The sequence below is a fragment of the Arachis ipaensis genome, chromosome B06 (assembly GCF_000816755.2).
Source record: "Arachis ipaensis cultivar K30076 chromosome B06, Araip1.1, whole genome shotgun sequence".
NCBI lineage: Eukaryota > Viridiplantae > Streptophyta > Magnoliopsida > Fabales > Fabaceae > Arachis > Arachis ipaensis.
Genome location: NC_029790.2, coordinates 78,475,738 through 78,487,787, shown reverse-complemented (window position 1 = coordinate 78,487,787; position 12,050 = coordinate 78,475,738).

The following is a 12,050-nucleotide window of genomic DNA, read 5'->3' as shown; positions in this document are numbered from 1 at the left end:
GCAGGCCTTTTCCATCATCAACTTAGCAACAGACAGAGAACTCTGATTAGCATGTTTTTAGTAGGATCTAGTTACTTTTAGGGATGTTTTCCTTAGTTTTTATGTTAAATTCACATTTCTGGACTTTACTACGAGTTTGTGTGTTTTTCTGTGATTTCAGGTATTTTCTGGCTGAAATTGAGGGACTTGAGCAGAAATCAGATTCAGAGGTTGAAAAAGGACTGCTGATGCTGTTGGATTCTGACCTCCCTGCACTCAAAGTGGATTTTCTGGAGCTACAGAACTCGAAATGGCGCGCTTCCAATTGCGTTGGAAAGTAGACATCCAGGGCTTTCCAGAAATATATAATAGTTCATACTTTGGCCAAGAATAGATGACGTAAACTGGCGTTCAGTTCCAGCCTTCTGCCCAAATCTGGCGTCCAGCGCCAGAAAAGGATCCAAAACCAGAGTTGAACGCCCAAACTGGCACAGAAACTGGCGTTCAACTCCACAAATGGCCTCTGCATGTGCAACATTCAGGCTCAGCCCAAACACACACCAAGTGGGCCCAGGAAGTGGATTTATGCATCAATTACTTACTCATGTAAACCCTAGTAGCTAGTTTATTATAAATAGGACCTCTTACTCTTGTATTAGGAATCTTGGAACGCATTGTTCTTAGACCATAGGGGCTGGCCACACGACCATGCCTGGACCTTCACTTATGTATTTTCATACGGTAGAGTTTCTACACTCCATAGATTAAGGTGTGGAGCTCTGCTGTTCCTCAAAGATTAATGCAAAGTACTACTGTTTTCTATTCAATTCTTCTTATTTCGCTTCTAAGATATCCATTCGCACCCAAGAACGTGATGAAGGTGATGATTATGTGTGACGCTCATCATCCTTCTCCCTTATGAACGCGTGCCTGACAAACACTTCTGTTCTACATGAATTAAGCTAGAATGAGTATCTCTTAGGTCTCCTAACCAGAATCTTCGTGGCGTAAGCTAGAATGATGGCGGCATTCAAGAGAATCCGGAAGGTCTAAACCTTGTCTGTGGTATTCCAAGTAGGATTCTATGATTGGATGACTGTGACGAGCTCCTAACTCGCGATTGCAGGGCGTTAGTGACAGACGCAAAAGGATAGTAAATCCTATTCCAGCATGATCGAGAACCGACAGATGAATAGCCGTGCCGTGACAGGGTGCGTGAGCATATTATTCACTGAGAGGATAAGATGAAGCCATTGGCAAGGGTGATGCCTCCGGACGATTAGCCGTGCCGTGACAAGGCATTGGATCATTTTCCCGTGAGATGACCGAAAGTAGCCATTGACAGTGGTGATGTATCACATAAAGCCAGCCATGGAAAGGAGTAAGACTGACTGGATGAAGATAGTAGGAAAGCAGAGGTTCAGAGGAACGAAAGCATCTCCATTCACCTATCTGAAATTCCTATCAATGAATTACATAAGTGTCTCTATCCCTATTTTATTAATTAATATTCGAAAACACCATTATCACTTTATATCTGCCTAACTAAGATTTACAAGGTGACCATAGCTTGCTTCATACCAACAATCTCCGTGGGATTCGACCCTTACTCACGTAAGGTATTACTTGGACGACCCAGTGCACTTGCTGGTTAGTTGTATCGAAGTTGTGACAATCATGAATTAAGATCAGAGCACCAAGCTTTGGAGCCATTACCAGGATTTGTTCGAGGCTGGAGATCACAATTTCGTGCACCAGTTCACTAACCGCTACTGTGAGCAGATGTTCCTCATCCTCCTGACCAACATTGTTGAATTTGTTGAGCCGCGAATTGAACGAAGACAGTGGGGATTCCTACAGAGACAGCCACGGCAGGTTAATCTTTCATGGGTAGTTAAATTCTACTCCAATTTTCACATGCCAACCATGCAGTCTGTCTATGTCCGTCAGAAGCAAGTCCCCATAACAGAAGAGGCTATTCAACGAGCTTTAGGTCTTCCCCCCTGCGCCAGAAGGATTGGACGCATTCCAAGAAGCCTCATTCAAACGCCAGACATACCAATTTGACTGGGACGCCATTCTCAGAGTTATAGCACAACCTGGCAGTAGATGGATCTATGGATACCATCGATCTCGACCTAAGAGCATATTGGCTTTAGCACTCACCTTGGAGGCTCGAAAATGGGCACAGATTATGTCCCATTACGTCTTTCCGAGCACTCACGAGTCCTCCTTCACTACAGACATGGCTGTTCTACTCTTGTGTATCCTTACATACCAGCACCTTAATTTACCAAGACACATTCGGCATGCTATGGGACACGTACAGATTGCGGACAACCTACCTTTTCCCGCCTTGGTTTCAGATCTAGTCTCAGCAGCCGGAGTTTCCTACAGAGCTGGGGACACAAAGGCCATGATTCTACAGAATGATCAAGTCGTCCCTAACGGGAAGTATATTAGACCTCCAGCAGCCACTACTAGTCGGCCTGCAGAACCGGCCGAAGATATTTCTACTCCTTCCACATCACAAGCACCTTCAACAAACCAACTGCTCCATCAGATAATTGAGAGATTAGACCGGTTTGACCGGAAAGGAAAGCAAAGGGAGCGCCGTAACAAGTGTCGATTTACATACCTCAAGGAGCTGCTTGTTGGTCACCACCCACCTAAAGAAGACCCAGACACCTCGGACTCCACTTCATTTACTAGCACAGGGAGCCATGACGGTCCCAATTGTGGAGATGCTGCTACCAGCCCCCTTTGTTCCTGACTGATGGCACCGAGGACAGTGCCAAGCTTTAAGTGTAGGGAGGTCGGTCAGTACCTGACTTCCGGAGGTAATTTCTCTTTCTTAGCACCAATAGAATAGGATATTTATTTAATTTTTCTTTTGTTAGGATAGGATAAATTACATAGCAATAGGTTATTTGCATGCATGTTCTATTTGGTTAGAAAATAATAAGTTTCTTTTTAAGACCCTATTTTTGAAAAAATTTTCACTAATTTAAATCAAAACTTTTGTGTTAAACTTGTTTGGAAGTTGTAATTGGAATATAGTTAAAAGCTAGAACACACAACCTGTGAGATTTGAGCATAATTACATGGTTACATTATTTAACCATAAAATTTTATTCTTGTGTGTTTGCTTCTCTATGATTGTGATCTATATTTTGTTCCATCCTATATGTCCAATGTTTAATGTGTTATATGCATGCATATGATTGAGGCCATTATTTTATTAACTCACTTATCCCAAATAGCCTACCCTTCCATTTACCTTTGTTAGCCACTTTGAGCCTTTTTAATCCCCTTTGTTCTATATTTCACCAGATTACTAGCCTTACGTTGAAAAATAAGTAATACCCCAAATTGAATATTTGGTTAGCTTAAGATAGAAATTGTGTGTCAATTAAGTGTGGAAAAATTGTGGGAACATGGGTTAACAAGGGAATGTGTTATGCTAAAATAATTGGAAATTTGGGTACCTACTCATGTGAAACTAGAAAAATTATAAATCCATGTGCATTGATAAGCTATGTTTATTTTTCAAAAAAAAAATCCTAAAAATATTCAATTAAATAAGTAATTAGATAAATGAATAAGGGGACAAAATTACCTCAATGCTAAGTTCAGTTTAATGAAAAATCAATGCATATGTGATACAAGTTAAAGAGAAAAGTTGATGCATGAGTATGTAATACAAAAGTGGAAAAATTTTGGGTAGCTAAGGATGATTTAAGAAGAAAATAGAGTATGTATGTTAGGTGATAGCTTAGGATAATCAAGGATTCAATTTATATCTCACTTAGCCATATATATGCCCTCACCTTTACCTTGGCCCCATTACAACCTTGAAAAGACCTCATGATGTTTGCATTGGTGCATTAAATACTTGTTGATTGGTTAGGTGAAGAACAAGGTTTAGAAAGCATGATTAGAGAGGAGTAGAGTGATTGCCCTATACACTAGAGTGACTAGAGTGCATATGCACCATCAGTGAGGGTTCAATGCTTAATTCTATGTTCCCTGCTTTCATGAGCTATCTTCCTACGAGTTTACTTGTTTTTACTGTATAATTTGAATTAGTGAAATTTGATTTATTTTTGTCTTAAAAGAACTTATTTATTTTTAACTAAGTAGACAAAATCATTTTATCATATAGTTGCATTCATATACATAGGTTACATTGCATTGCATGAGTCTTACTTTTCCCTACTCATTTGATTTATCTCCTTAAGCTAAGCAAGAGGACATGCTAATGTTTAAGTGTGGGGAGGTTGATAAACCACTATTTTATGGTTTATCTTGTGTTTAATTGAGTGGTTTCATCAAGTCTTCACCCACATATTCATACTAATTGCATGATTTTACATTTTCCTTTCTAGTATTGTTCTATGGTTAAAAACTTGCTTCCTAGAGATCTTTAGTTAGTATATTTTAATTCTCCTTTATACCATTCGACGCCGTGATCCGTGTGTTAAGTGTTTCAGGCTTTATAGGGTAGGAATGGCTTAGAGAATGGAGAGGAAGCTTGCAAAAATGGAAGGAACACAAGAAACTAAGGAGATGACCAACGAACACTGATGCGCGCGCATGGCTCACGCGAGCGCGTGGAATGGAGAAAATTACAGCGATGTGTGCGTGTGCCTGACGCGTACGCGTGGATTGGGGTCTGCACAAATGATGCGAACGCGTGGACGACGCGTACGCGTGACAAGGAAAATCGCTGAATGACGCGCACTCGTGGACGATGCGTACGCGTGACCTGCGCGATCTACAGAATTAACAGAAAATGCTGGGGGCAATTTTGGGCCGCGCTTTGACCCAGTTTTTGGCCCAGAAACACAGAATAAAGCTAGGGAACATGCAGAGACTCAAGACACCTTTTTACACAACTTTAGACACATTGATACATTCTCATTAGGATAGTTTTTAGGTTTTTAGATCTGAATTTAGAGAGGATTACTCTTCCTCTAGGTTCTCTTTACATTCCCAGTTTATTGCTTTTGCTTTTGGATATTAAAGAGTCATTACCTCCGTTGAAGATACTATTCTAGTTTGTTTCCTTACTTACTCTTTTATTTATTCCATATTCTTAATTCTTGTTTAAAGTAGTAATTGGATTATTTTCATGTATTGTTAATGCAAAGGATTACTTTTACTTTTAATTAATTTAATTTAATTTATCATGTCTTCTTCTTATATTTTTATGAGCGTTATATTCATGTCAATGGAGTAGACTCAATACTTGACATGGGGTTGATTAAAAGGAGACACTTGAGTTGGAAGGCTTAAGTGCTGATTAAACTGGAAGTTGTTGGCTAGTTCTGTATTTACTAATGCTAGACCTTCCCAAGGGAGAGGACTAGGATTTGCGAATAAGAGTTAGCTCAATCACTTGACTTTCCTTTATTTAGTAAGGGTTAACTAAGTGAAAACAACAACCTTTTTAATACTACACTTAAGAGACCTCAACAAGGATAGAACTTCCAATTAATCATTCCCCCAGTCAAGGCCTTTTATCTAGAATATTAATAATCATTCTTAGTTTTTATTGCTTTAATTTACAATTATTTAATTGCTTATTATCCAACTCAAACTCTCTTGAAAATTCCTAATTAATAAAATAGCATCCTTTCTTGCAACTCGTTGGGAGAGGACCTGGGACTCATACTCCCAGTATTTTTATTCTAAATTTTTGTGACACATTCCTTAATTGGTGAGGCAAATTTTAGCTGGTTAAGAGCTATACTCGCAACGTTGTTATTACATTACAATCTCTTAATTGGCCTAACTTCTGCTGCGCACCAATGCATGTTCTAATTGTAGCTTCCATTCCCTACAACATAATTTTAACCAAACTCATAGCCAAAGGGGTGAGAATTCATAGTAACAAGAGAAAATAAAAACAAAAACTAACAAGAAATAATGAAATTAAACTCCTAAAACTAGCAACAACTAACAAAAAAACAAAAAGGCAAACATATTCACAATAACCACTAATAAGGCACACATTTGCAACTCCCCGGCAACGGTGTCAAAAACTTGATGGAAGAAAATTCGTCGGTAAAGAATTTCTCAAAATAACTTTGTTGCAAGTATAGTTCTAAACCGACAATTAAACCTCAATCAACGTTTACTTAGGTTGTCACAAGTACAAACCCCAATAAAAATAAACCGAAGTATTCAAACCTCGGATCGTCTCTCAAGGAATTGCGGGAAAGTGTGGTTTATTATTGGCTACGAGGTATATTTTGGAGTTTTTGTAATAAGAAACAAGAAAGAAAAATGGCAAGAAAATAAACTACTAACTGAGAAAGCTCTTAGCAAGGAAAGAGAATTAGAAGTCCTATACTCATTATCGTCGTCAATTGCGATGGTAAATGTAAATTGCGATGGAAAGTCAAGTGCATACAATCAACTTGAGTTCACAAGTCCTAGTCAACTCATAGTGAGAGACTAGATTTAGTGAAGTTCAAGCTAACCAGCAATCTTCAATTACCAATCAACAAGAGACTTTGACAACTCAAGAGTCTCTAATTACTCAATCCAAGTCAAGAACACAAAAATCTATTTTAAAATCTAACCAAACATTTTATCAAACACTTGGAAGGCACAAAATAAAAGCATAGAAAATTAACAAAAAAGAGTAAAATCTAAAATACCCAATTGCAAGACAACAATAACTAATAATTAAAGAAAGAACAATAATAACATGAAAATATAAATTGCATTAATCTAAATCAAAAGGGAGCAAGAGTGCATCAACAAAAAAATAAACAAATGAAAGCATTAACAAATAAACTAAAAGAAGTAAGATGTTAAAACAAATAAGAGTAAAGGAAAACTAAATTAAAGCAAGGTGAAAATATGAATCTAAGAAGAAATAAGGAAAAACTACCAAAGTATCCATGAAGTTTACGAACGCTGACAAAGGTACCCATAAACTAAGGAAATTAACGCTGTACCCATGAAAGATGGGTTCCGTATGACAAAAGTATCCAAATCTTAATTTTTTGTTGATTTTTTAATAAAATTCCTAAACTACCCTACACTCAACCTCAACTCACTTTTTCAACTTTTCATAACTCAATTTGCACCAACTCTTGCCATGGAGTCCAAAACTACTCCTACAACAAACCAAACCGAAATCAATGGTAGTGGTGGTGGTGGTAGAGGATCGGACCTCAACCGATTCACTCATAAGTTTATAATCCATACCCAAACCAAATTAATCAAACACCAAAAAATACTCAAAACATAAAAATTTTCAAATCCATTCATCCAATTTCAATTCACTTTAGCAAAACTAGAAATAGAAAAAGCCATCAACCATAAAAAATCAACAAATCCATTCATCCAATTTGAAATTTATTTCAGCAAAAATCAAAAGTAGAAGTAGCCATCAACTGGATCTTCTGTAAATCAATCTCAGCCTTCATAAAAAATAGAAGCAGATTTTAAAAAAAAAATAGAACAGTATCAATTTAGTAGTAACTAAATCAATTTCTGAAAAGAAGAAAAATAAAATAAAAATGTTTTAAAAAAAAAGAAATACCTTTTTCTTCGCCGGCAGACTCTAACATCGTCAATGGCAGAACCTCCATCCACAGTGCCGCCTCCCTTTCTTCTCTGATTTCTCTTTACCGAACCCGCTTTCTGCATGCAAGAGTACCATGACCCCTCTCTCTTCTCAGGTGTGCGACGACGGTGTTCTCCTCATCTGGGTTAGACGCGCCACGACGACGTTCTCCTCGACTACAACAGGCGCGCCACAGCAGCATTCTCCTCAGGTTGGGTCACAGGTGTGCGATGAAGGTGTTGTAGTCACCTTAATAGTGAGAGGGAGAAGTAGTGAAAGGAGAAGAGATTGGCGGTAATGGAGTAGGTGGGTGGCAGACGGCAATGAGGAGGTAGAAGGAGAGTTTCTGTGACTCTGTAAGGGTTTTTGAGAGATAAGTGAGGAGAGAGGAAGAAGAGAAGAGAGGGAGTGACGGTAGAATGGGGTTAGAGTGGGGTAGTTTAGGAATTTTATTAAAAAATCAACAAAAAATTAGGATTTGGATACTTTTGTCATACGGAATCCATCTTTCATGGGTACAGCATTAATTTCCTTAGTTTATGGGTACTTTTGTCAGCGTTCGTAAACTTCATGGGTACTTTTGGTAGTTTTTCCAAGAAATAAAACTAAAAACCCTAAAACCTAGAGAGAGGAGAGAGCCTCTCTCTCTCTAGAAACCTACATCTAAAACCTAAAAATGTGAATGAAAGAATAGTGAATGAATGAATCTTCCAGCTTCACTCTGCAGCCTCTTGTCCTCATTTTCGGGCCTGAAATTGGGACAAAAGTAGCCCAGAAACCACCCCCAGTATTTTCTCATAATTGACACACGTGACACTTGTCACGCGTACACGTCAGCCACGCGTACGCGTCGATGGATATTGAACTGGCAACGCATACGCGTCGTCCATGCGTGCGCAACGGCTCCATCTTCTCAAATCCTCAATTTCTTGTATTTCTTCCACTTTTGCATGCTTCCTTTCCATCCTCTTAGCCATTTATGCGCTATAAAGCCTAAAAACACTTAACACACATATCACGTCATCGAATGGTAATAAGAGAAGATTACAAATTAGCAATTTTAAGGCCAAAGAAGCATGTTTTTAATCATAGCACAAAATAAGGAAGGAAACTTAAAAACATGCAATTTACATGAATAAGTGTGAGAATAGTTGACAAAATTCACTCAATTCAGTACAAAATAAACCATAAAATAATGGTTTATCAAGTATTAAAAATATATAATAAATAAAAAATATAAAAAAATAACAAAATATATACTAAAATATAATTTTATTTATTAACAATAAAATATTATCAAAAATAACATTATTTAATCACTAATATATGATACCTACTTTAAAATGATGTAAAAATCATAATAATAATTAAATTTAAGAGGTTATTGAATTATTGAGACTATTATTTATATGCTTAACCTTCTAAGATTTTTTCTTTTAAAGTTAGGAGTGAGACTAGAATCCAAGACCTTTAGGTGAGAATGAAAAGACTATGCCTTTTGAGTTATAGCTCATTGGCTAACCTCCTAAGATATTAACACCAATTAAACTTAAAAAAATTATTCCCAAGTGAAAAAATATTTTTTGTTTGGCTTAATTGTTAACTGTGGTAGCACAAATAGCTTTAATTCTATGCCTATTTTATGTAACATTACAACAACTAAATTCTAAAATTTTTTAAAGAACATAAACAGAACACTTGAATTTGGCAAGATATTTCTTCTTCAAGTATTGCGAAATATGAAGAGTTTCATATTGAAATTTTATAAATCATCTACATTAATTTTGTAGTTGACCAACACTTACAAATTTAACTTTATAGATGACTTGATTCAATTATATGCAACTTTCAAAGTGTTGCGTTCATAAGTATTGCACAAATATTTTTAATTGTTTATGTAAAAAATTTCATATTAATTATGAAAATGATCCTATTTCTTTAAATAATAATACTCATTCTCGTCTTCATCGTTAAAGAATAATAGAATATGACACCTATAAACTACGTTAAATTTAAATTTTTAAAAATTTTTTAGGAACTATTTTAAAATTTTTTGAAGATTATTTTATACTTTATTTTAAGGATTGATTTATTTAGAATGCACACATGAACATTTAATGATTACGTGTGTGAGTTAACATTCTACATTAGCAGTCATCAATAATAATTAACAAAAAAAATTATATTACCTAACAGAAATAAACGTTAAAAATTATTTTATATATTTTAAAATCTAAAAAACTAAAGTTTCTAATTTCAAAATATCCAAAAACTAACTTAAATAATTAACCAAATAAAATCTAAGTTCCATAATTTACATAAAAAAAATAAATATGTAACAAAATTTAATATAAGACAATTAGATACTTTGATTTCTTATTCATAAATTACCGTTTTTAAATATTAGAATTGGACAAACTTAACGGACTAAAATGTGACTACATAAATTTGTATATGTAGCAGCTATTTTTTAATTGCTATTTAAAAAATAAAAAAAGGTAAAATATAAGGTAAAGAGCAAAATTTAAAGATGTGCTTAGGTGGCAAAATCCAAACCACACATTCTAAAATCACACTTTTCACTTAAAACCGTAACTCTTCACAAAAGCGTCACCTAATGGAAAAAAGTAAATTAGAAGATTTAAGAGAAGAAATAATTAAGTTATCAAAATTAATAGATCAAAAATTAATGATTTTAACTAATGTTAACTGTAATGACACCGAATTCTTAAAATCAATATATGCAAATGAATGTCCGAAAAAGAAGGATAAAAAGGATCTTACTAAACAAATAGAAATTGCTAAGTCTTGTTTCATGGAACCTTTAGAGGAATCTGATGATAACTTAGACTATATTTTTGAATATGTCTCGAAAACAGACTCAGAGACTGAGTAATAATGCTACATTTATTACTATAAAAATAACAGAAAAGTTTATAAATGCTTTCATAGATTCTGGAGAAACACAATGCTTTGCTAGTTCAAATATAAAACTTGATTGGAAAAAATTAAAGAAACCATTAAGAGTTAGAATAGCTGACAAATCAATACATAAAATTAACCAAAAAGTAGAGATGGTTGAAATTTTTATTCAAAATTATAGGTTCATTGTTCCATCTATATATATGTTAGATTCTGGAATGGATTTTATCATAGGAAATAATTTTTTAAAGATATATCATCCATTCATTCAAGAACTAACATATATAGTTTTAAAAGCTCCACACGATTCTTCAATAAATCAAAAATCAAAACGTATAAAAATATCGACTACTACTATAGATAAGATCTTAAAATTTAAAATATTTTCTATATTAGAGACATGTTATTTAAACTTATACTTTCAGATAAATATCCCAAAAAATAATCTTGAAATAAAGATAGAAGAACTTTTGGATGAAATTTGTGCTGAAAATCCTTTAGATATTAAAATTACAAATAACGAATTAGTAAGTATTAAATTAAAAGAACCTACAAAAGAGATAAATGTTCCTAATAAAATTCCTTATTCCGCAAGAGATAGAGAAGAGTTTTCACTAAAATGTAGAGATCTTTTGGAAAAAGGAATTATAAGATTAAGTAAAAGTCCTCATGCGGCTCCAGCCTTTTATGTCGAAAACAATAATAAAATTAAAAGGGGAAAACGAAGAATGGTTATTAACTATAAGAAGATGAATGAAGCAACTATTGGTGATGCTCATAAACTTCCAAGAAAAGATTCTATTTTAGAAAAAATCAAAGGAGCAACTTGGTTTTCATCTCTTGATGCAAAATCAGGATATTGGCAACTCCGTTTAGACGAAGAAACAAAGAAATTAACCGCTTTTACTTGTCCAACAAAAAAATCAACAAGTGTGTTGCTCTATGAATGGAATGTATTGCCATTCGGATTAAAACAAGCTCCAGGTATTTATCAAAGATTTATGGAAGAAAATCTAAAAGAGTTAAATGAATTTGTTTTAGTGTACATTGATGATATACTAATTTTTACAAAACATGATAGAGAAGATCATCTTAAAAAATTATTAGTAGTTTTAGAAAGATGTAAAGAAAAAGGATTAGTTCTTAGCAAAAAGAAAGCAAGAATAGAAAAACAAGAAATAGAGTTTCTTGGATTAATTCTATCCACTCAAGGAAAGCTAAAACTTCAGCCAAATGTCCTAGAAAAGGTAAATTTATTTCCTAATAAAATAGAAGATAGAGAACAATTACAAAGATTTTTAGGGTGTATAAATTATATTTCTGATCAAGAATTTTTAAAGAATATAACAGAATACACTAAAAGCTTATTTCCAAAAATAAGTACTAAAAAAGAATGGAAATGGGATGAAAAAGATAGTATGCAAATTCAAAAGATTAAAGAATTATGTGAAAAACTTCCAGAACTTTATATTCCAGAAGAAAATGACTACTTAATAGTAGAAACAGATGCTTCAGACATAACCTGGTCAGGATGTCTAAAAGCTAAGAAAGCTATAAAAAGTTT